Source organism: Chrysemys picta, chromosome 3, assembly GCF_011386835.1.
Source record: "Chrysemys picta bellii isolate R12L10 chromosome 3, ASM1138683v2, whole genome shotgun sequence".
Taxonomy (NCBI): Eukaryota; Metazoa; Chordata; order Testudines; family Emydidae; genus Chrysemys; species Chrysemys picta.
Window position 1 is genome coordinate 46,362,691 of NC_088793.1, and position 23,799 is coordinate 46,386,489.

General features: G+C 42.4%; 1 long non-coding RNA gene across 1 annotated transcript in view; it reads right to left on the minus strand.

Moving 5' to 3' along the window:
* LOC135982216 (uncharacterized) overlaps positions 1–23,799 on the minus strand; it is a 170,192-nt gene that overhangs the window by 83,994 nt on the left and 62,399 nt on the right. Inside the window, exon 4 of the long non-coding RNA XR_010599460.1 lies at positions 12,940–13,033. This is a non-coding gene — a long non-coding RNA (uncharacterized LOC135982216). The remainder of the gene's footprint in view (positions 1–12,939; positions 13,034–23,799) is intronic.

The window sequence follows — 23,799 nt, forward strand, 5'->3', positions numbered from 1 at the left end:
ATTGGAATAAATCCCCCAGTCCAATAAATACACCTTTTATTAACTTTCAAAATTACAATAAAAACAGACACCAGTAGTTGTGCTGCAATGTCACTTCATGTACTTTACTAGTGCTAGACTCAAAGCTAAATTATTTTGTCTAATTAATAGAAAAGTTAATCCCTTGATGCCTACAGTCAACATTCCACAGCCCTTCATCTCACTGCCAACAACAGGCTGTGCCAAAAATGCTGGAAGAAAGGCTGATTTTTGTAGTTAAATCACTGAACTGGCACTCAAGAGATCTAGGTTCAGTTTCTTGCCCTGCTGCAGACTATGTAACCTTAGGCAAATCATTTGATCTTCCTGTGCCTTACAGCATCATCTGTAAAGTGGGGAAAAAGAAGAACAGGAGGACTTGTGGCACCTTAGAGACTAACAAATTTATTAGAGCATAAGCTTTCGTGGACTACAGCCCACTTCTTCGGATGCATATAGAATGGAACATATATTGAGGAGATATATATACACACACAGACAGAGAGCATAAACAGGTGGGAGTTGTCTTACCACCTCTGAGAGGCCAATTAATTAAGAGAAAACAAACTTTTGAAGTGATAATCAAGCTAGCTCAGTACAGACAGTTAGATAACAAGTGTGAGAATACTTACAAGGCGAGATAGATTCAATGTTTGTAATGGCTCAGCCATTCCCAGTCTTTATTCAAACCGGAGTTGATTGTGTCTAGTTTGCATATCAATTCTAGCTCAGCAGTTTCTCGTTGGAGTCTGTTTTTGAAGTTTTTCTGTTGTAATATAGCCACCCGCAGGTCTGTCACTGAATGACCAGACAGGTTAAAGTGTTCTCCCACTGGTTTTTGAGTATTTTGATTCCTGATGTCAGATTTGTGTCCATTAATTCTTTTGCGTAGAGACTGTCCGGTTTGGCCAATGTACATGGCAGAGGGGCATTGCTGGCACATGATGGCATATATCACATTGGTAGATGTGCAGGTGAACGAGCCCCTGATGGTATGGCTGATGTGATTAGGTCCTATGATGATGTCACTGGAATAGATATGTGGACAGAGTTGGCATCGGGGTTTGTAAAGTGGGGGTAATACCTCCCTTCCTGACAGGTGTGGTGTGGATACATTCCTTATTATTTGTGAGTCTCCCATATTCTATAAATAAATTATAAATAAATAAATTAATGGAGATATCCTATCTCCTAGAACTGGAAGGGACCTTGAAAGGTCATCAAGTCCAGCCCCCTGCCTTCACTAGCAGGACCAAGTACTGATTTTGCCCCAGCTCCCTAAGTGGCCCCCTCAAGGATTGAACTCACAACCCTGGGTTTAGCAGGCCAATGCTCAAACCATTGAGCTATCCCTCCCCCCTATAAGGAATGGGACCCACTAAGTATCTAGACTTATTGAAATCTCAATCGTGAGCCCTAATCTTGATTCCGAGAGCATGTCAAGGATATATATATATAGAGAGAGAGAGAGAGAGAGAGAGAGAGTTATGAATTAATGAAAACTATATTTACAAATTATGCAGAAAAACATCCAAGTCCTAGGCTAGTACCCTAATGGGTAATACAGATAAAAGCTTCAAACTCCCAGGACTCCTGGCAACATGGCTCTACAGGACTGACTACAGCTACAAGTATTTGGACATTTGGACATGACTCTTCCTCTACAGGACCCCACTTTCCTAGTGGTTTGCAGTTCTCCCTTCCTGCCAAGAAGCTTTCCCTGTTTACAATTCCAGGGCCTTAACTTAACAGTCAGTCTCCCCCTTCTCCCTCTCTTTAGGCAGGATTCTTTCCAGCACACTAAGTGGGTGGCGGGCTGATAATATGATTGGAGTCCACTGCCCTCAGGAGGAATTTAAATCTTTATATGAACACATTGGCACTGTAGTTCTGCAGCTCTTAGGGAAATGCTGCATACTGCCTATCCCTTGCCTTGCCAGCTCCAAATGCCAGTGCAGATTTGGGAGAGAGGAGACTAAGCACTACAGAAAGCAGAGAGTGCTCTCCCAAATAGGTTTCTAATTTTACTTTGTATAAATAATTAAACAGTCACTGGAATCCAGATGAGTGCCCTAATTACCAGGCTAGAAAGTTATTCTGAGCAAAGTGGGAGAGATTTAATAGGAAACATTGAGAAAGCCCCACCCCAGAGCACCCCATAACCCAGCAGTGAGCACATTTATCTGGGAAGGAAGAGGACCAACCTGGCTTCAAGTCTGTACTCCTGAACAGGTATTTGAACCTGTGTCTCCCACATACCAGGTGAGTACCATCACCACTGACATCAAGGTTAGAAAGAAGCCACCACCACCTTTACCTTCTTTTTGTGAATGGTGCCTAAAACCCCTTTGAATCTAGTTTGAAATTTTTAAATGTTTTGTTATGTGTTTTGACATTTCTCACCCCCCCTCCTCCAAAAATCTATTTTGTTTCAGTCAAAACAATTCATTAAAATTAACATGAATTCATTAAATGTTTTGCATCTGCCTTTTTTGGCAAAACAAGTTCTGCCCACCTCTCATCATATCTGCAGAGATTTGCTAAACAAACCTTCAGAAGAAATCATGGAGATTCACCAAGGCAAATTCTAATAGGGAACACTGCTTCTATACTACAGGAGTCAAAGACACACACAGTCCAAGTCAGCTGTTAAAAACTATACAAAAGAGAATTTACTACAGTAACTTCCATACCACTCTTTTATCCATATCTGATTAATGAAAAGCATTACTACTTGTAGTAGTAGTAGTAGTATTACCTAAATTTCTACAGAGTTCATCACCAAAATATAGGGTACAGCCATTTCACTTGTTAAACAAAATAGAAGTGGAAGGTACACTCAAGAGTGGAACTATGATGAATTAACACAGGCAGTGCCATACCAGAAGACATCAAATGACTGCTTCAATCTAGTACCCTGACTCCCAGCAGTGGTCCCTGAAGCCTCATCTTCACTAGAAAAAAAGGTGTGGTGTTTACCATGTGTTAGTAATATGTGGTAAGTAACATGTAAAATCCTAGAGCGGACAAGTCAGTTGTCATTTTAACATGAATTACCAGGTCAAGGTAAACCCTAGGTTCTACCTCAGCCTTTACCTTGACCCGCGAACACATTGGAAAACTACAAACTACCTTGTAATCACTAGGTAAGAAGACAGCTTTTTTTCTTAGTGAAGATGCACCTTAATGGTTTGTCTACACGAGAATGTTTACCTTGTGATATTTGATTGTCAATTAACTTGAGGTAAAAAAAAAAACTGTAGTGAAGAAAAGCCCTAGCGGATCTCTGGATAGCTGGCACATCCCCAACAGATAACACACCATATTTTATAAATTGTACTTCTTATAATGGGGTGTCGCAGGGCAAGTACACGCCGCACCTCTTCGTGGTCAGGCAGAGGTGTCACGGCCCTGCAGTTAAGTCCCCCTGCCTGCCCTTAGCCTCAGGACAGTATGGTCCAATGGCCAGAGTCAATATGGTCACCCTTGTCATCAGGGCAGTACTGCCTAATGGCCAGAGTCAATAGGGTCGCCCTTGTCATCAGGGCAGTACGGCCTACTGGCCAAAGTCAATGTAGTCACCCTCACCTTCAGGGCAGTATGGCCTAATGGCCGGAGTTAATGTAATTGCCCTTGACAGCAAGGCAGTACAGCCCAATGGTCAAAGTCAATATAGTCACCCTCAACATCAGGGCAGTATGGCCTAGTTGCCATAGTCAGTATGGCTGACCTGTTCAATGTGGTTATGCAGCCTAGCAGCCAGAGTCAATAAGTCTGCCTTCCTTAACAGGGCTAATCGGCCTAATGGTCAGAAATGGAAAAGTGGGCCACCACCTGTGTGGGGGGGAGTGGGGGTGGCCAGAGAAGGAGGACTTGGGCCCTCGCTCTCCACCAGGTCCCAGCCCAGAACCCTAGTAGTGGCAAGTGTGTGTGCCAGCGGGGATCCGGCCGAAACACACTGACTCAAGATCCAGTTCACTAACTGGTCCACTGTCAAATTCCCCATGGCTACTTCCTACCATTTTCCCTGAGGCTGTGGTCAGGATGTCTTCAGGCTCTCCGTGTTCCTCTGCCTGCACTGCTCCCAGTGGCTCCAGCCTCCCTTGGGTCCGCAGATATCCGGGCATCTGCCTGGGTCTCGGCGCCTCAAGCTACTGTGCTCTGAGGTTCCAGCTGCTCCCAGGCTGGAGCCTGTGAGATGCATTCTCCCTCTCCAGCAGTCAGCGTAGAATGAGCTGAGCTGTTCCCTTTTATATTGCAGCAACTGTTGGGGCATTCCCAGCAGGGGTGAGGGGGCGTGGCATCCTCTGTCCATAGTGTGGGTTTAACTTCTTGCTGTCCTGTACAGGGCAAGTATACCTCGTCACGTGGGGTGAGAACTGTTTCTTAAGTATGAACACTAAAACATGAGGACTGGTGTCTTTTATAATCTGTATTAGCTAGTGTAACTGCAGATGCTAATCTTAGGGTATGTCTACACTACGAAATTAGTTCGAATTTATAGAAGCCGGTTTTATTGAAACCGGTTGTATATAGCCGATTGTGTGTGTCCCTACATAAAATGCTCTAGGTGCTCTAGTCGGCGGACCGCGTCCACAGTACGAGGCTAGCGTCGACTTCCGGAGCATTGCACTATGGGTAGCTATCCCACAGCTATCCCACAGTTCCCGCAGTCTCCGCCGCCCCTTGGAATTCTGGGTTGAGATCCCAATGCCCGGATGATGCAAAACAGTGTCGCGGGCGGTTCTGGGTACATGTCGTCAGGCCCCTCCCCCCTCGTCACAGCAACGGCAGACAATAGATTCGCGCCTTTTTACCTGGGTTACCTGTGCAGACCACATACCACGGCAAGCATGGAGCCCGCTCAGCTCAGCTGAGCTCACCCTCACCACATGTCCTCTGGGTGCCAGCAGACGTGGGACTGCATTGCTACACAGCAGCAGCTGCTAACTGCCTTTTGGCGGTAGACGGTATAGCATGAGTGATAGCCGTGGGGCTGGCAGCCGTAGGGCTGCATTGCACCAGCCCCTTGCCCTTTGGTAGGCGATGGTATATTATGACTGGTACCCATCGTCGTCGTACTGGAGTGGCTGTCAATCGTGGCCACCTGGGCAGACATGCTACTGTTTCGATGATGATGGCTACCAGTCGTAGTATACTATTTTCTGCCAATTGCCCAGTATTGTCTGCTAAGCACCCAGAAGAGGCCGAGGGCGATGCTGGGTGCTGGCGGACGTGGGGCTGCATTGCTACACAGCAGCAGCCCCTTGCAGACGATGGTATATTATGATTGGTATCCATCATCATCATACTGGAGAGGCTATCACTCATGCTGCACCGTCGGCTGCCAGCTTAAGATGTAAAAAATAGATTTGTTCTGTATTCATTTGCTTCCCCTTCCTCCGTGAAATCAACGGCCTGCTAAGCCCAGGGTTTTCAGTTTAATCTTTGGGGGGACTATTCTGTGTGACAGTTGTTTGTGTTTCTCCCTGATGCACAGCCACCTTTCTTAATTTTAATTCCCTGTTCCTGTACCTGTACGCCATGTCGTCACTCGGCCCTCCCTCCCTCCTTCTCCTGGTCCATCAGATACTACTTTCGTGCCTTTTTTCTGACCAGGCGCCATAGCTAGCACTGGGATCATGGAGCCCGCTCAGATCACCGCGGCAATTATGAGCACTATGAACACCACGCGCATTGTCCTGGAGTATATGCAGAGCCAGGACATGCCAAGGCGAAACCCGGACCAGCCGAGGAGGCGATTGCAGCGCGGCGAAGAGAGTGATGAGGAAATTGACATGGACATAGACCTCTCACAAGGCACAGGCCCCAGCAATGTGGAAATCATGGTGTCACTGGGGCAGGTTCATGCCGTGGAACGCCGATTCTGGGCCCGGGAAACAAGCACAGACTGGTGGGATCGCATCGTGCTGCAGGTATGGGACGATTCCCAGTGGCTGCGAAACTTTCGCATGCGTAAGGGCACTTTCATGGAACTTTGTGACTTGCTTTCCCCTGCCCTGAAACGCCAGGATACCAAGATGAGAGCAGCCCTCACAGTTGAGAAGCGAGTGGCGATAGCCCTGTGGAAGCTTGCAACGCCAGACAGCTACCGGTCAGTCGGGAATCAATTTGGAGTGGGCAAATCTACGGTGGGGGCTGCTGTGATCCAATTTGCCAGGGCAATGAAAGACCTGGTGATAGCAAGGGTAGTGACTCTGGGCAACGTGCAGTCAATAGTGGATGGTTTTGCTGAAATGGGATTCCCAAACTGTGGCGGGGCCATAGACGGAACCCATATCCCTATCTTGTCACCAGAGCACCAAGCCACCGACTACGTAAACCGCAAGGGGTACTTTTCAATGCTGCTGCAAGCCCTGGTGGATCACAAGGGACGTTTCACCAACATCAACGTGGGATGGCCGGGAAAGGTACATGATGCTCGTGTCTTCAGGAACTCTGCTCTGTTTCGAAAGCTGGAGGAAGGGACTTTCTTCCCGGACCAGAAAGTAACCGTTGGGGATGTTGAAATGCCTATCGTGATCCTTGGGGACCCAGCCTACCCCTTAATGCCATGGCTCATGAAGCCGTACACAGGCAGCCTGGACAGGAGTCAGGACCTGTTCAACTACTGGCTGAGCAAGTGCCGAATGGTGGTAGAATGTGCATTTGGACGTTTAAAAGCGCGCTGGCGCAGCTTACTGACTCGCTCAGACCTCAGCGAAAAGAATATCCCCATTCTTATTGCTGCTTGCTGTGCGCTCCACAATATCTGTGAGAGTAAGGGGGAGACCTTTATGGCGGGGTGGGAGGTTGAGGCAACTCGCCTGGCCGCTGATTACGCGCAGCCAGACACCAGGGCGGTTAGAGGAGCACAGCAGGGCGCGGTGAGCATCAGAGAAGCTTTGAAAACGAGTTTTGTGACTGGCCAGGCTACTGTGTGAAACTTCTGTTTGTTTCTCCTTGATGAACCCTCCAACCCCCCCCCCGAACCCAGTTCACTCTACTTCCCTGTAAACCAACCACCCCACCCCACCCCACCCTCCCCTCCCGCTTGCAGAGGCAATAAAGTCATTGTTTTTTCACATTCATGCATTCTTTATTAGTTCCTCACGGAAGTAGGGGGATAATTGCCAAGGTAGCCTGGGATGGGTGGGGGAGGAGGGATGGAAAAAGACACACTGCATTTTAAAACTTTAAGTCTTATTGAAGGCCAGCCTTCTGATGCTTGGGCGATCATCTGGGGTGGAGTGACTGGGTGGCCGGAGGCCCCCCCACCGTGTTCTTGGGCGTCTGGGTGAGGAGGCTATGGAACTTGGGGAGGAGGGCTGTTGGTTACACAGGGGCTGTAGCGGCAGTCTCTGCTCCTGCTGCCTTTCCTGCAGCTCAACCATACGCTCGAGCATATCAGTTTGATGCTCCAGCAGACGGAGCATTGACTCTTGCCGTCTGTCTGCAAGCTGACGCCACCTATCGTCTTCAGCCCGCCACTTGCTCTTTTCATCCCGCCATTCAGCCTGCCACCTCTCCTCTCGTTCATATTGTGCTTTTCTCATGTCCGACATTGACTGCCTCCACGCATTCTGCTGTGCTCTATCAGAGTGGGAGGACATCTGCAGCTCCGTGAACATATCGTCCCTCGTCCTACGTTTTCTCTTTCTAATGTTCACTAGCCTCTGCGAAGGAGAAACATTTGCAGCTGGTGGAGGAGAAGGGAGAGGTGGTTAAAAAAGACACATTTTAGAGAACAATGGGTACACTCTTTCATTACAAGGTCGCATATTTCAGCTTGCAGGCAGCCATGGTAGGCCACAGTGTTTTGGCTTTTTTAACCTTCTTAACATGCGGGAAAGGTTGCAAACAGCAGCGCATTTCCCATATCCAGGATGAATTGGGTTGTCCATTTAAAATGGGTTTTCAATGTAAAAGGAGGGGCTGTGGTTTCCCGGTTAACATGCGGCACAAACAAGTAAACCACCCCCCCCACACACACACGATTCTCTGGGATGATCACTTCTACCCTCCCCTCCACCGCGTGGTTAACAGCGGGGAACATTTCTGTTCAGAAGAGCAGGAACGGGCGCCTCTGAATGTCCCCTTAATAAAATCACCCCATTTCATCCAGGTGACCGTGAATGATATCACTCTCCTGAGGATAACAAAGAGAGATAAGGAATGGATATTGTCTGCATGCCAGCAAACACTGGGACCATACGCTGCCATGCTTTGTTATGCAATGATTCCAGACTACGTGCTACTGGCCTGGCGTGGTAAAGTGTCCTACCATGGCGGACGGGATAAGGCAGCCCTCCCCAGAAACCTTTTGCAAACGCTTTGGGAGTACATAAAGGAGAGCTTTCTGGAGATGTCCCTGGAGGATTTCCGCTCCATCCCCATACACGTTAACAGACTTTTCCAGTAGATGTACTGGCCGCGATTGCCAGGGCAAATTAATCATTAAACACGCTTGCTTTTAAACCATGTGTAATGTTTACAAATATTTACAAAGGTACACTCACCAGAGGTCTCCTGTGTGCCCTGAGGGTCTTGGGTGAGTTCGGGGGTTACTGGTTCCAGGTCCAGGGTCACAAACATATCCTGGCTGTTGGGGAAACCGGTTTCTCCGCTTCCTTGCTGCTGTGAGCTACCTACAGTACCTCCATCCTCATCTTCCTCGTTCCCCGAACCGTCTTCCTGTGTGTTTCTCCAGTGAGAGAGTCATAGCACACGGTTGGGGTAGTGGTGGCTGCACCCCCTAGGATCGCATGCAGCTCCGCGTAGTAGCGGCAAGTTTGCGGCTCTGCCCCGGACCTTCCGTTTGCTTCTCTGGCTTTGTGGTAAGCTTGCCGTAGCTCCTTAATTTTCACGCGGCACTGCTGTGTGTCCCTGTTATGGCCTCGGTCCTTCATGGTCTTGGAGATCTTTTCTAATACTTTTCCATTTCTTTTACTGCTACGGAGTTCAGCTATCACTGCTTCATCTCCCCATATGGCGAGCAGATCCCGTACCTCCCGTTCGGTCCATGCTGGAGCTCTTTTGCGATCCTGGGACTCCATCACGGTTACCTGTGCTGATGAGCTCTGCGGGGTCACCTGTGCTCTCCACGCTGAGCAAACAGGAAATGAAATTCAAACATTCACGGGTCTTTTCCTGTCTACCTGGTCAGTGCATCTGAGTTGAGAGTGCTGTCCAGAGCGGTCACAATGAAGCACTGTGGGATAGCTCCTGGACGCCAATAACGTCGAATTCCGTCCACACTACCCCAATTCCAACCCGCAAAGGCCGGTTTTATCGCTAATCCCCTCGTCGGAGGTGGTGTAAAGAAACCGGTTTAAAGGACCCTTTAAGTCGAAAGAAAGGGCTTCGTTGTGGACGTGTCCAGGCTTAATTCGATTTAACGCTGCTAAAGTCGACCTAAACCCGTAGTGTAGACCAGGCCTTAGTCATACTAATGTCTAGTCCTTTTTAAAACTTCCTCAGGTATTTGCTCCAATAATATTGTAACAAAAGCTATACAAGATTTTTTTGTGTGTGCTATGTTTGAGAGTGGAAAGAATTCCACAGACAGGCAATGCAGGTTGCCCCAAATCCGAATATGGAACAGCCATGTGGTAACAATGTGTGCCATTAAACTGGATCAACTGTTAACAGCTGATCCTTAAGCCTTTGGGCCAATTTCATTCTTGGGGAAATTGACCAGTATAGCAATAGTGGAATAATTCTACTGCTATAGCTATGCCGGTATAACTCCCCACGTGGACAGTCTATTCTGGAATAAAAATGACTGTATTTATTTGAATACATTTAAATAAATAATATATATTAAGTAAGAGTCAGTTTTATTCCAGAATAGCATGTTCTTCTGGGGAATTATACCAGCATAGCTACAGTGGTATAATTATTCCACTATTGCCCAAAGCAAGCTCAACACGCAGAACAAAAAAGGGCCAAATGATGTGGAAGGTCCAGCTTAAGTCTGGAAACCTTTGGTAATTGACAGTAGTGTGAGACAGGAAGAAACTGTGGGCTTGATCTTTGATTCTGGCCACACGGCAGCTGGCAGAGGGCTAGAAGTGTATGGCAACTTGGCCCCCAAACCCCAACATTAATGTAGGGGAGCAGCTTATTATGCCCTCGTTGTAAATTAGAGTAGCTTGAAGGCTGCTCTAATGTAAATCTGCTACAATAGCCCCCTAGTGGCTGTTGGGATCAAAGTCATTCTGGTCATGCACATTCCTGTCTCTAGTATGCTACCTAAATAGTGGGGATGTCAGGAGTGAGGGCACAAAGGAATCATAGAATCACAGAATATCGGGGTTGGAAGGGACCTCAGGAGGTCATCTAGTCCAACCCCCTGCTCAAAGCAGGACCAATTCCCAACTAAATCATCCCAGCCAGGGCTTTGTCAAGCCTCATCTTAAAAATCTCTAAGGAAGGAGATTCTACCACCTCCCTAGGTAACCCATTCCAGTGCTTCACCACCCTCCTAGTGAAAAAGTTTTTCCTAATATCAACCTGAACTTCCCCCACTGCAACTTGAGACCATTACTCCTTGTTCTGTCATCTGGTACCACTGAGAACCGTCTAGCTCCATCCTCTTTGGAACCCCCTTTCAGGTAGTTGAAAGAAGCTATCAAATCCCCCCCTCATTATTCTCTTCTGCAGACTAAACAATCCCAGTTCCCTCAGCCTCTCCTCATAAGTCATGTGCTCCAGCCCCCTAAACATTTTTGTTGCCCTCCGCTGGACTCTTTCCAATTTTTCCACATCCTTCTTATAGTGGGGGGCCCAAAACTGGACACAGTACTCCAGATGAGGCCTCACCAATGTCGAATAGAGGGGAATGATTATGTCCCTCAATCTGCTGGCAATGCCCCTACTTAACAGCTCAAAATGCCATTAGCCTTCTTGGCAACAAGGGTGCACTGTTGACTCATATCCAGCTTCTCATCCACTGTAACCCCTAGGTCCTTTTCTGCAGAACAGCTGCCTAGCCATTCGGTCCCTAGTCAGTAACAGTGCATGGGATTCTTCCGTCCTAAGTGCAGGACTCTGCACTTGTCCTTGTTGAACCTCATCATATTTCTTTTGGCCCAATCCTCTAATTTGTCTAGGTTCCTCTGTATGCTATCCCTACCCTCCAGCATATCTATCACTCCTCCCAGTTTAGTGTCATCTGCAAACTCGCTGAGGGTGCAGTCCACGCCATCCTCCAGATCAGGAGAGAGAGCAGGTATTGATGATCTGGCCTGCTTTATGTAGTTGAAAACTGGGACAGAGCAGTTGTTTGGAGACCTGCAAGCAAGATACAAACTGCACTTGGCTTTTTGCCATCTATGATCTCTGTTTAAGAATTTGCTATTTTGTAAATAAATTAGACTAGAATATAGAAAAGCCCAATGCTAAAGTCCTGAAACTTCCTGACCATTCAGAAGCCACAGTAATTTCCTGCTGTCAGTAAATTCCATTATTTATGCATAGTGTAAAAAAGTATTTCTTTCTTTAAAATCTCTTTTAATTATATAGCCTTTTAATTTCTTCAAGTGTCTTTTTGTTCTTGTGTTATGATAAAGGATAATCAAGAGTGCCTAACTGACCTTCTTTATGCCATGAACTATTATACATACCAGCTCTGTTCTATCTTCTCTTGCGCTTATCCTTTCCATATTCATTAGTCCTTTATTTAATCTCTCCTCATATGGAAACTCCCATCAAAGGCTTCCACAGAGAAGTGGATTGGGTATTATAAAGGAAAACCTATTTAAACTAATCTAGAATCTCTTTGAGAAAAATAGAACCAAACATATCAAGATAAAGAGGGACAGCATAAAAAATTAAAAGTAAGGTTTCTTTTCTTTGCATACTGGAAATACCTCAGGCTAAGAGCTTATTGAATAGGCCACATATATTATTATCTTCTCAAGGGACTTGCTACCACAGGCTTTTTGTGCTCAGTATTAGTTATGTTGGCAGGTGTTCCGCAGAGCTCAGAACTTGGCTGTTTGGAAATCATGATTTAAGTTATTTCTGCCTGAGTCACTATCTCCTAACAGTCCGCAATTTAACATCATTCTGTGCTACACAAAAATATATTTCTTAAATGTGACACAGCCAGCCACCACTTTTCTTGGTAGAGAATGAAACTTTCACTGAACCTTATCATTTGATCTCTGCACTTCACGTATAGCTCAGCTATCTGATTGCTGCTAATGTTCATCTCGTTCTTGTGAATTTACCTCTGATGTCATATGCCTCTGAATAGTTTAATCTCCCTCATAATTACACAAGTTTTACTTTTAGCAACTAATTGATCACCACCAAATTCACAAAGTTCTTGCTTTTGCTGAAGTCTCAGTGGTTGAATGAAGAGAAAATGTTACCCCGTATGTAAGTACATAATGTCACAGGCATCAGCTTAACCTACATTTTAACTAAACTTTGCATTCCTTCAGACATTTTGAACCACAATTTCAAATGGCAAACATTACCTGGGATAAAAGGCCATTTCAGGTCTGCTGAATAGAGTCATCAGCTTTATGGAAGATGTGGGACTCGGAAATTTATTCAGCCAACTTCTGGGCTCAGATATGCATGCTCAGCTCTCAATATGGCAAGTGTGTGTCTGTGCGTGCACATGTGTGTGTGCGCATGTACGTATTTATTTGAGGACCAAATTCTGCTCTCAATCCTTTTTTGCCTTGGGCCTTCCAGGGGCCATGTTTAAAGACAGTGATTATTAGGTGGAGTGAACCTTCAGAATATTTTATAAAAGTTAACATTTGTATTATTTTCTGGTGGGTATATTTTGAAGTCAGAAATTTTCTACAAGTTAGTTCACAGAACCATAGAAAGTCGATAATATTGGAATATAGAATTTGCCGTATCAGTGATATCTTTGATCCATCTGCAAGCGAAGCTTACCTCCAGCAGTATCCAGTACACAATGCTTCAGAGGAAGACATCTCCACCTTCCACTTTCCCCAGACACATAATGCTTCGAGACAGTTATGTAACCCTGTGGAAGTAAAAATAATATTCCATTCCAACTCTCATCAATGATTAGTTTATGGCTTGAAGCACAAGATTGGATGTGGCTCACTTTCACTGGAAAGAGCAGATTTTCAGGTGACTTAACTGAAAATTCTTATAAATGGATCATGAAAAAAAAAGGAAATATTTACCTTCCCATTGGCAAAAACTAGGAGGGAAAACTATGTGATCTGCATATTAGGAACTAGACTGTGCCTTGTGCTTTCTCAGCCAAGCACCCTCAGCTTGGAGTTGAGGAATTGTGCATTAGAGGGATGTCTCTGAAGCACAATGCCTTTCTGTTCAGTGCTTCTCCTGGGGTGATGCACCTACACATGTAGTTTGATCAATTATTGCAATGATAAAATTATTTACTGGGGTGCAACATGCAACTGTCACAGATAACTGGTTCTTTTCCCCAGCTACTTAAGAGCTAATTAAGAGGAAATTGGTGAAGCACACACAGAAATGTTATGAGCTTTAGTTAATACAAAGAAATCATAGGAAAAATCAATATACATAAATTTAAGTACAGTAATGTTGTTTCCTGCATTCTTCATACTCAGCCTCATATTGTGCATACTTACAACCTTATGAAGACCAATAGAAACAAATATAGAAGAAAAAGTAAGTAGAGATCACCCCAAGAGGAAGGTATTGTGCCAGGCTTCCTACCCAGGTGTCCCATGTTGCTTTTCCAATGTCCAAACAACAGGTTGGATAACTACATCTTTTATATCCTTTTCCCTATACCACCCACATATTCCTGGGACCCTATCTAATAAGGTTTCAGCCCCTGACCACATGTGATATTCTGACTAACCATATGTAATATTCTTGCTAGCCATAATTAAACTTCCAAACATTAAGTCCTCCCTTGAATCAATTAATGTCCCCATACACCAATGCAGTTAACTCCGTGATTACCTTATTGCAAAAGTACCCTAAGTGTGTCTTAACTATAAGGATACTTGATAACAACTGGAAAGATCAAAACTGATGAAATGAAGGAAAAGGGGAAGAGTCTGTTTGCTGAATATACCTGGTGTCTCTTGATTTATACTTAAATCATAAAGCTCTTTGGTGCAGGGACCCTGTTTTCATTATGTGTGTGCAAAGTACCTGGCAAAACAGGGCCCTGATTCTTGGTTTGAGCACTAGGCACTACTGCAATATAAATAACTAACTCAAATAGTCAGATTCATAGGGAAGGGTTGCAGACCAACCTGGATAAACAAGCATCTCAAACAGGTGGTTAAGAGAAAGCAGAAAGCCTATGAGGAATGGAAGATGGAAGGGATCAGCAAGGAAGGCTACCTCTTGGAGGTCACAAAGTGAGAATGCCAAAAGCCAAGCAGAGTTGGACCTTGCAAAGGGAATTAAAACCAATAGTAAAAGGTTATATAGCCAGATAAATAAGAAAACAAGGAAAGAAGTGGGCCCACTAAGCACTGAGGAGGGGTGGAGATTTAAGGTTATCTAGGCAAGGCCCAACACCTAAACACTTTGCCTCTGTTTTTAATGAAGCCAATAAACAGCTTAGGGGTAGTGGCAGGGTGGCTAATGGCAAGGAGGATATGGAGGTACAAATTACTATTGTACATCCAAGGTGGAAGTCAAATTTCTTAATGGGACTAAATCAGGGGGATGGATAATCTCCATCCAAGAACATTAAAGAAACTGGCACATGAAATTGCAAGCCCAATAGCAAGAATGTTTAATGAACCTGTAAACTCGGGGGTTGTACCCTATGCCTGGAGAATTGCTAATATAGCACCTAATTTTAAGAAAGGGGGAAAAAGTGATCTGGAAACTACAGGCCTGTTAGTTTGACCTCAATTGTATGCAAGGTCTTAAAAAGTGAAAATAGTTAAGGACATATTGTTGAACGGTAATTGGGATAAAATACAACATGGTTTTACAAAAGATAGATCATGCCAGACCAACCTGATTTCCTTCTTTGAGAAGATAAATGATTTTTTAGACAAAGAAAATGCAGTAGATCTAATCTACCTGGATTTCAGTAAGGCATTTGATACAGTTCCACATGGGAAATTATTAGTTAAATTGGAGACATAGGGGATTAATATGAGAATTGAAAGTTAGATAAGGAACTGGTTAAAAGGGCAACTACAATGGGTCGTACTGAAAGGTGAACTGCCAAGCTGGAGGGAGGTTACTAGTGGATTTCCTCCGGGATTGGTCTTGCGACCAATCTTATTTAACATTTTAATTAGTGAACTTGGCACAAAAACAGAGAGTGTGCTAGTAAAATTTGCAGATGACACAAAGTTGGGAGGTATTGCCAATACGGAGGAGGACCAGAATGTCATACAAGAAGATCTAGATGACTTTGTACACTGGAGTAAATAGAAATGGGATGCTATTTAATAGTGCAAAGTGCAAGGTAATGCATTTTTTACTATAAACTGGGGATTTATCAGTTGGAAGCAACAGAGGAGGAGAAAGACCTGGGTGAATTGGTTGATCACAGGATCATCAACATGATGCAGCTGTGAAAAGGGCTTGATTAACTTTGGAACAAACTACCAAGAGTAATGGTGAATTCTCCATTTCTTGATGTCTTCAAAATCAAGACTTGATGTCTTTCTGAGAATGATGTGCTTTAGTCAAACACAAGTTGTTAGATTCCATAGAGTAGTACCAGGGTGAAAGTTAAGGGTCTGATCTAATTTGTTCCTTCTGACCCTAAACTCTATGAATCTATGGATCTAGTGTCAATGCACCTAGAATTTAAGTAAGATGCATATTTTGTGAAAAAAATGTCAATCATCAAAACTGAAAATTTGCAAAATAAGGTTGGTTTGGATTCATATTCTGACTCAAACATTTTTTTGAAAGAATTTTTCAAATTGTTGAAAACATCCCATTTTGGCACTGTCAAAATGAAAGGTTGCTGTTTTTTTAGTCAAAACAGCTTTTTTTTAAGCTAAATTTAGACTTAAAAAGGCTAATTAAAAGGAAAAAGGTCAACATCAAAACAAAATATGTTGACATTTTCAAAATGTTAGTTTCAATTAACCTGAACTGGTGTATCCGCCTCCGCCCCACCCCCCACCCCCCACCCCAGTTTGTGAGGTCATGACCATTTGAGAGATTTCTACTTTTCATCACAATTTGGAATGGGAATTTCAAAATTTCAACATTTTCAAAATCTAAACATTTTGCAGTATAGGAAGCCCATTTCCCTTCCAACCCATTTTCCCAAACTCACTTTTAGAGGCTTCTTTCACCTCTTTTCTACATATTATGCCTTATTTCTGTGTTGATAATAACATTACCTAGCATTTAGAAATCACTTTTTGTCCTGAAGATCCCCAAAATGCTTGAAAACATTTGCTACAATCCTATTGCAATTGAAATCAATGGCAAAACCCCCATTTTCCCCAAAGAAGCAGGATAGGGCTTTTAATATATACAGAAATTACTTTACCCACCAATGAAATGTATCCACATCTGACCCAGAATATGGAAGTTGTTCAACTGTATACAAGAGCATTAGTGTACAAGTTACAGGAGTAGTGAAAAGGAATGTTATGTATAATTGAAACTACAGGAGGAATTTTGCCAGGCAGAATAGAATTACCACACATGGATTTCATCCAGGACATTGAGGCTAAAGCCCTTATTCTTTATAAAGTACCGTGGGAAACTTTAATGACTACAAGTGGTGAAGACTTTGATTTTCTGCGTTATTCAAAAGTCGTTCTTTAAAGTGAAATGAAATACCATGGGTAAAGTATCACCAAAAAGAAAATGTTGCACTGTGTTATTCTCAGATGGGCTTCAATGCAGTCATGCTGAGCTCCCACAGCACCCATGCAACTGTGTAGCCACATCAGTAATGACTTCTCATGCCTGTGACAGCTTTTGCACGCTGAATGCTATTCCCAATGGAATATTGCATCTCATTCTGTATGAGCACCATGTCATCACATGCTCTTGGGGTGTGGAAAAAATACGAGTAGCTGTTCATACCTGTCATTTGTTGGATCAAAGACTAAGCTGACAGCTGATAGAGTGGCTCATATTTAATTTGACAACGTGCACTTCAGGCTGAAGAGAGCACATTTATCTGTTATCTAAGCCAAACTCCTGTCATACAGATGAACAGATAGGGCATGCATTGGTTTTGTGTCACTTCATCCCCCAAGTGTTGTAGGTACCAAGGAAAAAAGAGCAGGAACTATTTTGTATCTACCCTCTGCCTCAAGCTACGCTTTGAGTGTGGATCCAATTGCCTGGGAAACTGAAACTTTGCTTTCCTCAAGCATGTTCCAAGCCGTAACATTTTGTGATGAAGCTTAAAAAGTTCTGAAAAATCTTGACACTCATTCAAAGGGTATGTCTACATTGTAGTGGGAAGCATGCTTCCCAGCATGGCGAGATAGACACGCGCTTGCTCTGCTCAAGCTATCGTGCTAAAAATATGTCTAGACTGCAGCTCGGAACATGCTTTCCAGGATGGGAGATAGACACGTGCTAAATTGCGCAGAACTATAGAGTGCTAAAAATAGCAGTGTAGCCAGGGGTAGATCAGGCTAGCCATTGATATATATATCCAGGGAGGCTGAGTGGATCTATGCTCCAGCCACTAACTTGAGCTGCCACCCAAGCAACCCCTGGCTACACTGCTATTTTTAGCACTCTATAGTTCTGCGCAATCTCCCACACTGGAAAGCACACTCCCAGCTACAGTCTAGACATAACCTAAGTGAATGCTATAATTAAAGCACTGTACAATAGGTAAGGGCTATGCAGCAAAGAGACCCACAGACATAATACAGAAGGCAGGGGGAGGAGAATAGACATTTTAGACAGAGCCAAAATGGAGCTGGAACACTGGACCCCCTCAAAAGAGACCTACATAGACATTCAGATAAAATTAGAAGCTATAACTCCAGTGCTGGGCTACTGGTTCCAACAGAAAGAGCAAGTAAAAAAGGCAGCTACAACTTTGTATGTTTTCAGAAATTCCCAAAGTTCTGAGATCAGATGGAAAAATGTCTCCCCTCCTTCCAGAACGTAAGAAGGAAATCACCAGGGGGCCTGGATGGTGATGAAAAGCTGTACAGCAGGGGTGTAAATGCTTATATGGCATACATATATTCAGTTGTCCCCCAAAGATATGAAACATTAATGCCTCTGCAACCTTAGCGGTAGAACAGAAGTATTACTAACCCCAAGTGTTCAAAAACAGGAGTCAGGCCCCCAAAAATTCATGAGGCTGGCTTAAAAATCATGAGATTTTTTTTAAAAAGCCAATAGTTTTGGAATCTTTTCATTTTGCTTCTGGTTTTTGAACCATTAGCTGTTTTTTTCAGTTTCAGTATTTTCATTTTTTGTTTTCTGCACCTGTGAGGGCTAGAATTTATGCTTTTTAAAAAATGAAAGCTGAGATTTTCAAGTAATGATAGGATTCCAGAAGCTGGGCTTAAAAAAACCACCAAATATTGTGAGATACAGGGTAAAAATCATGAATGTTGCCAAGACTAAGTAAATAAAGTATCTAGGATCCTGCCAGGTGGGAGGGTCCCAGAACTCAGGATGCAGCTCAAGCCCAAATTTACACTGTTCTAATTGACAAGGTCCATCACCAAATGCTCTTAAGCAGAGTAAGCTGTCATGAGATAAGAGAGAAGGTCCTCTCATGGATCAGTAACTGGTTAAAAGATAGGAAACAAAGAGTAGGAATAAATGCACAGTTTTCAGAATGGACAGAGGTAAATAATGGTGTCCCCTAGAGGTCTGTACTGGGCCCAGTCCTATTTAATATATTCATAAATGACCTGGAAAAAAAGGTCAGGCCAATGGGGGCATTCCAGGCCAATGCAGGTGGCGGGAAGCAGCAGCCATCACATACCTCGGCCCGCACCGCTTCCCGCAGTCCCCACTGGCCTGGAGCGGCGAACCGTGGCCAATGGGAGCTGCAATCGGCAGAACCTGCGGACGCGGCAAGTAAATGCAATGAAATATGTAAATGTATATGAAGGGAGAGGGTTTCTGTGTAACTCTGGATTTGTGGTATGCCCTATACCCACTCTTATGTCTGATTAACTCAGCATAGCTTTGCTGTATGTCAAATAAAGGAACCTGAGTAATGAAATCTGGAGTAGAACTGAGTTTTTTGGATCTCAGAAAATTGGATGAAGTGTTCTCCCAGAACTGAACAAAGTGTTTTGGATAAGCACAGTGGGAAAGGTCTTGGAGGGAATACCAACACTGGTATCAGGTCTTCTTTTTTCCAAGATTAAACATGCCCAATGTTTTTAACCTTTCCTCACAGGTCAGTTTTTTAAAACCTTTAATCACTTTCATTGCTCTCCTCTGGATTCTCTTTAGTTTGGAAGTTAAAATAAGTCAGTGGAGATGATTTAGTAGATAAATAGATGGTAAGATGGTCCAAGGTGAATGATAAATCAAGTCATCACATGAACGTGACCCATACATGCATGGCAATAAAACATCTTAATACAAATAGGTTTAAGATCTAGTTATCCATACCAGAGAAAAACTTTCCAACCTTCCAATAGTCAAATTTGAACCACAGAATTGACAATTGTAGGGATGGTTACTACAGTGCAGGTTTGTAAAGCAGAACAGTCCAAATGTGATAAAAGACCAATTTACTGTGAATTTTATGATTTGATATTTCTGTGACTAATTATTTACACAGACTGCACTTAAATGACTCTCTGCTCCACAATGTTCAAGTGCCTATGTGATAAGCAAAACATGGTAACATCCATCCAGGAGATAACAAAAGTAAGATCAGCAATTTAAAGGGACACTGACACCTTCAACTCTAGTCATGGTGAAATAGCGAGTTAAAAGTAGTTTGTGGTTTTACTATCACCTTTTCCTATTTTAAAAAATGTTTCTCTCACCTCTGTTGGGTGAAGGCTGAATCAGTCAGGGGATGTGACTGACTATACAGGGGACAAAGTAAAACTGACTGTATAAAAAGTGCTGCTAAATACACAAAGGAGACAAACTGAAAAAATAATAATTGATTTTCTCTTATCTCTGAGTTTTAGAAACTTAGCTATTGCTTGTATGCACAGTTTCAGATAAAACATTTTCAGACTGAAACTTGATTTTTTTTAAGTTGATGGGGTCCCTTTAAGACTCTAGTATTTATATACAGGTGAGTCTCATCTTACACGCATTTCACATGCGCAAATTTAGCTTTGCGCAGTCGGCAAAAACAAAAAAAAAAGAGAAAAATAACAATTTAAATACTGTACCTGTAGGCGATTCCGCCCCCCATTACACTCAATGTAATTTTGAGTATATTCGGTTTTCACTTTACGCGCTGACAGCGGAACGTAACCCCAGCGTAAGATGAGACTCGCCTGTATTTGAATACTTCCCCATTTCGTCTTTAAATGTCTAAAACAATGAACTACCGACAATTTTTCAAATACACCAATTTCATCTTTATTTTTATATTGGCATTAGGGTTGTCGATTAATCGCAGTTAACTCAAGCAATTAACTAAAAAATTTATTGCGATTAAAAAAATTAATCGTGATTAATCACAGTTTTAATCACACTGTTAAGAAATAGAATACCAATTGAAATGTATTAAATATTTTTGGATGTTTTTCTACATTTTCAAATATATTGATTTCAATAACAACACAGAATTCAAAGTGTACACTGCTCCTTTTATATTATTATTTTTTATTACATACAAGTACTGTAGTGTAATCTCTTTATCATGAAAGCGCAACTTACAAATGTAGATTTTTTTTTGTTACATAACTGCACTCAAAACAATGTAAAATTTTAGAGCCTACAAGTCCACTCAGTCCTACTTCTCGTTCAGCCAATCATTAAGCCAAACAAATCTGTTTACATTTACAGGAGATAATGCTGCACACTTGTTATTTACAATGTCACCAGAAAGTGAGAACAGGCATTGGCATGGGACTTTTGTAGCTGGCATTTGTATCTATGTGCCAGATATGCTAAACATTCTTATGCCCCTTCATACTTTGGCCACCATTCCAGATGACATGCTTCCATGCTAATGACGCTCATTAAAAAAAACACGTTAATTAAATTGGTGACTGAACTCCTTGGGGGGGAATTGTATGTCTCCTGCTCTGTTTTACCCACATTCTGCCATATATTTCATGTTATAGTAGTCTCGGATGATGACTCAGCACATGTTCATTTTAAGAACACTTTTGTTGCAGCTTTGACAAAACACAAAGAAGGTACCAATGTGAGATTCCTAAAGATAGCTACAGCACTCGACCCAAGGTTTAAGAATCTGAAGTGCCGTCCAAAATCTGAGAGGGATGAGGTGTGGAGCATGCTTTCAGAAATTTTAAAAGAGCAACATGCTGATGCAGAAACTACAGAACCCAAACCACCAAAAAAGAAAATCAACTTTCTGCTGGTGGCATTTGACTCAGATGATGAAAATAAACATGCATCGGTCCATACTGCTTTGGATTGTTATCAAGCAGAACCCATCGTCAGCATGGATGCATGTCCTCTGGAATGATGGTTCAAGCATGAAGCTTTAGCGCATCTAGAATGTAAATATCTTGCAACGCCGGTTACCACAGAGCCATGCGAACACCTGTTCTCACATTCAGGTGACATTGTCAACAAGAAGCAGGCAGCATTAGCTCCGGCAAATGTAAACAAACTTGTTTGAGCGATTGGCTGAATAAGAAATAGGACTGGATGGACTTGTAGGCTCTAAAGTTTTACATTGTTTTATTTTATTTTTTTGGTACATAATTCTACATTTGTAAGTTCAACTGTCATGATAAAGAGATTGCACTACAGTACTTGCATTATGTGAACTGAAAAATACTATTTCTTTTGTTTTTTACAGTGCAAATATTTGTAATAAAAATAAATATAAGGTGAGCACTGTACACTTTGTATTCTGTGTTATAATTGAAATCAATATATTTGAAAAATGTGGAAATAAATGGTATTCTATTATTGTTTAACAGTGCGATTAATCACACAATTAATTGCGATTAATATTTTTAATGGCTAATTGGCATGAATGTGCTTGACAGAATTATCGCTTTATTTTCCCAAGATTTCCATAATGAAATATAAATTGTTATTAGGATTAATCCTTCCACCTTTACTAGTCTTAATGAACTAAGATCTTGAAAAAGATAGAAATTGTGTCGTTTAGAGCACCTATTATATAATATACCTATTGCAAATTAATTCATTCTATCACTGTTCTTCTCATTAAGAAGAATGATATAATTAGCAAAAATCTTTATGGACCAATGGCTAGTTATACTTCCTTTCCAGTCTGAAACTTTTCATTAGAATGATCTGTCTGAGCCACAAAGAATAAAAATAAGAAGAACACACATGGGGTTCAATTGTCAGGTAGCATGAATTGTCATAGCTACGCTGAAGTCAAGAGAGCTACATTGATTTACCATAGCAGAGAAACTAGTCAATGCTGACTTCTTTCTGTCCCCACCCCCTCAAAAAACCTATCTTACATAGTCCCATTCTCTCACCCACCTATGTCTAAAGCCACTAGCTTTTTAGCTATACATCAATCAACTCTTTCCCTCACTCTCTGGCAAAATACTCTCTCTCTCTCTCTCTCTCTCTCTCACACACACACACACACACACACACACACACACACACCAGCATTCTGGTGGTTTGATTCTTCTCACACTAAAAGTGACGTAAATCAGGAGTAACTCCACTGATGTCAAGGATGACTGGATGGAAATTAATTCCATTTCAAGAAAAATGTTGAGGTTTAAAAGTAATGGGCTTTTTTTGTTCCGATGTGAAACAAAACAAGAATTTTGAATTTTTTAACAAAATCACATGAGAGAAAAAGACAGACAGGCAACCTCAATACTTTGGATATTATAGTCAATAAAATATTTGTAGAGTAATGTACCATGAATGTAACCATAGATGATTTCCTATTATGATAATCAAATTAAATTTGAAAATGAAAGTTACACTAGGAATAGCTACCATCTCAATCAACAAGAACCCAAAGAGATGCTGTGATTGTCAATACTAGATTTCTATCTAAAAGATTTGTTTACAGCTGTTATTTTAAAGTAGGCATGACCTTAAATGTCTAACACACTTCAGGAAAGCTGCCAGAATGACTAAAATATTTTTTTAAGAAACAAACATGTTGAATTAAATGTAAAAATTATTCTCTGAGAACTATACAAAGAAGCAGCAATCCAGCATGGAAAGATTAGTTAAAGGCCTTGGGAGCTAATCAAGGCTACTTATTAAAGAAAGCAGCAGAATTAATTAAAAGTAATTTTACCAACTTTAAAAAGGGCACTGAACAAAACATGAAGGAGACTAAAGTGCAGCTGCAAATGCCAATTCAGCTAAAAACAGAACAACAACTAGAGGCAGGATTCTGCCACTGATTTTAAAGAACAGCAGGGCAGCAAGAGAAGCAGCGGATCTAGTCTGCAGACCATATGTGTTTCTGTTGTGGTTTGAACTGGTATAATCCAGCTACTTAATTAATTAATTTAAAAAATCCTGCCATAGGACTGAAAGAAGAGACAGAACCAGTGTATTTTTAAAAGCCCTGTATATTTGCTAAACCTTAAAAAGAGTAGGAAGAGAAAATGAATAGAAGAGAATGGAATTGCCCTGAAGTGTAGAACTAGAAAATGTAATTTCTGTTAACAATTTTTCAAGCAAGTGGGGGAAAAAACATTGTCATTTGAAACA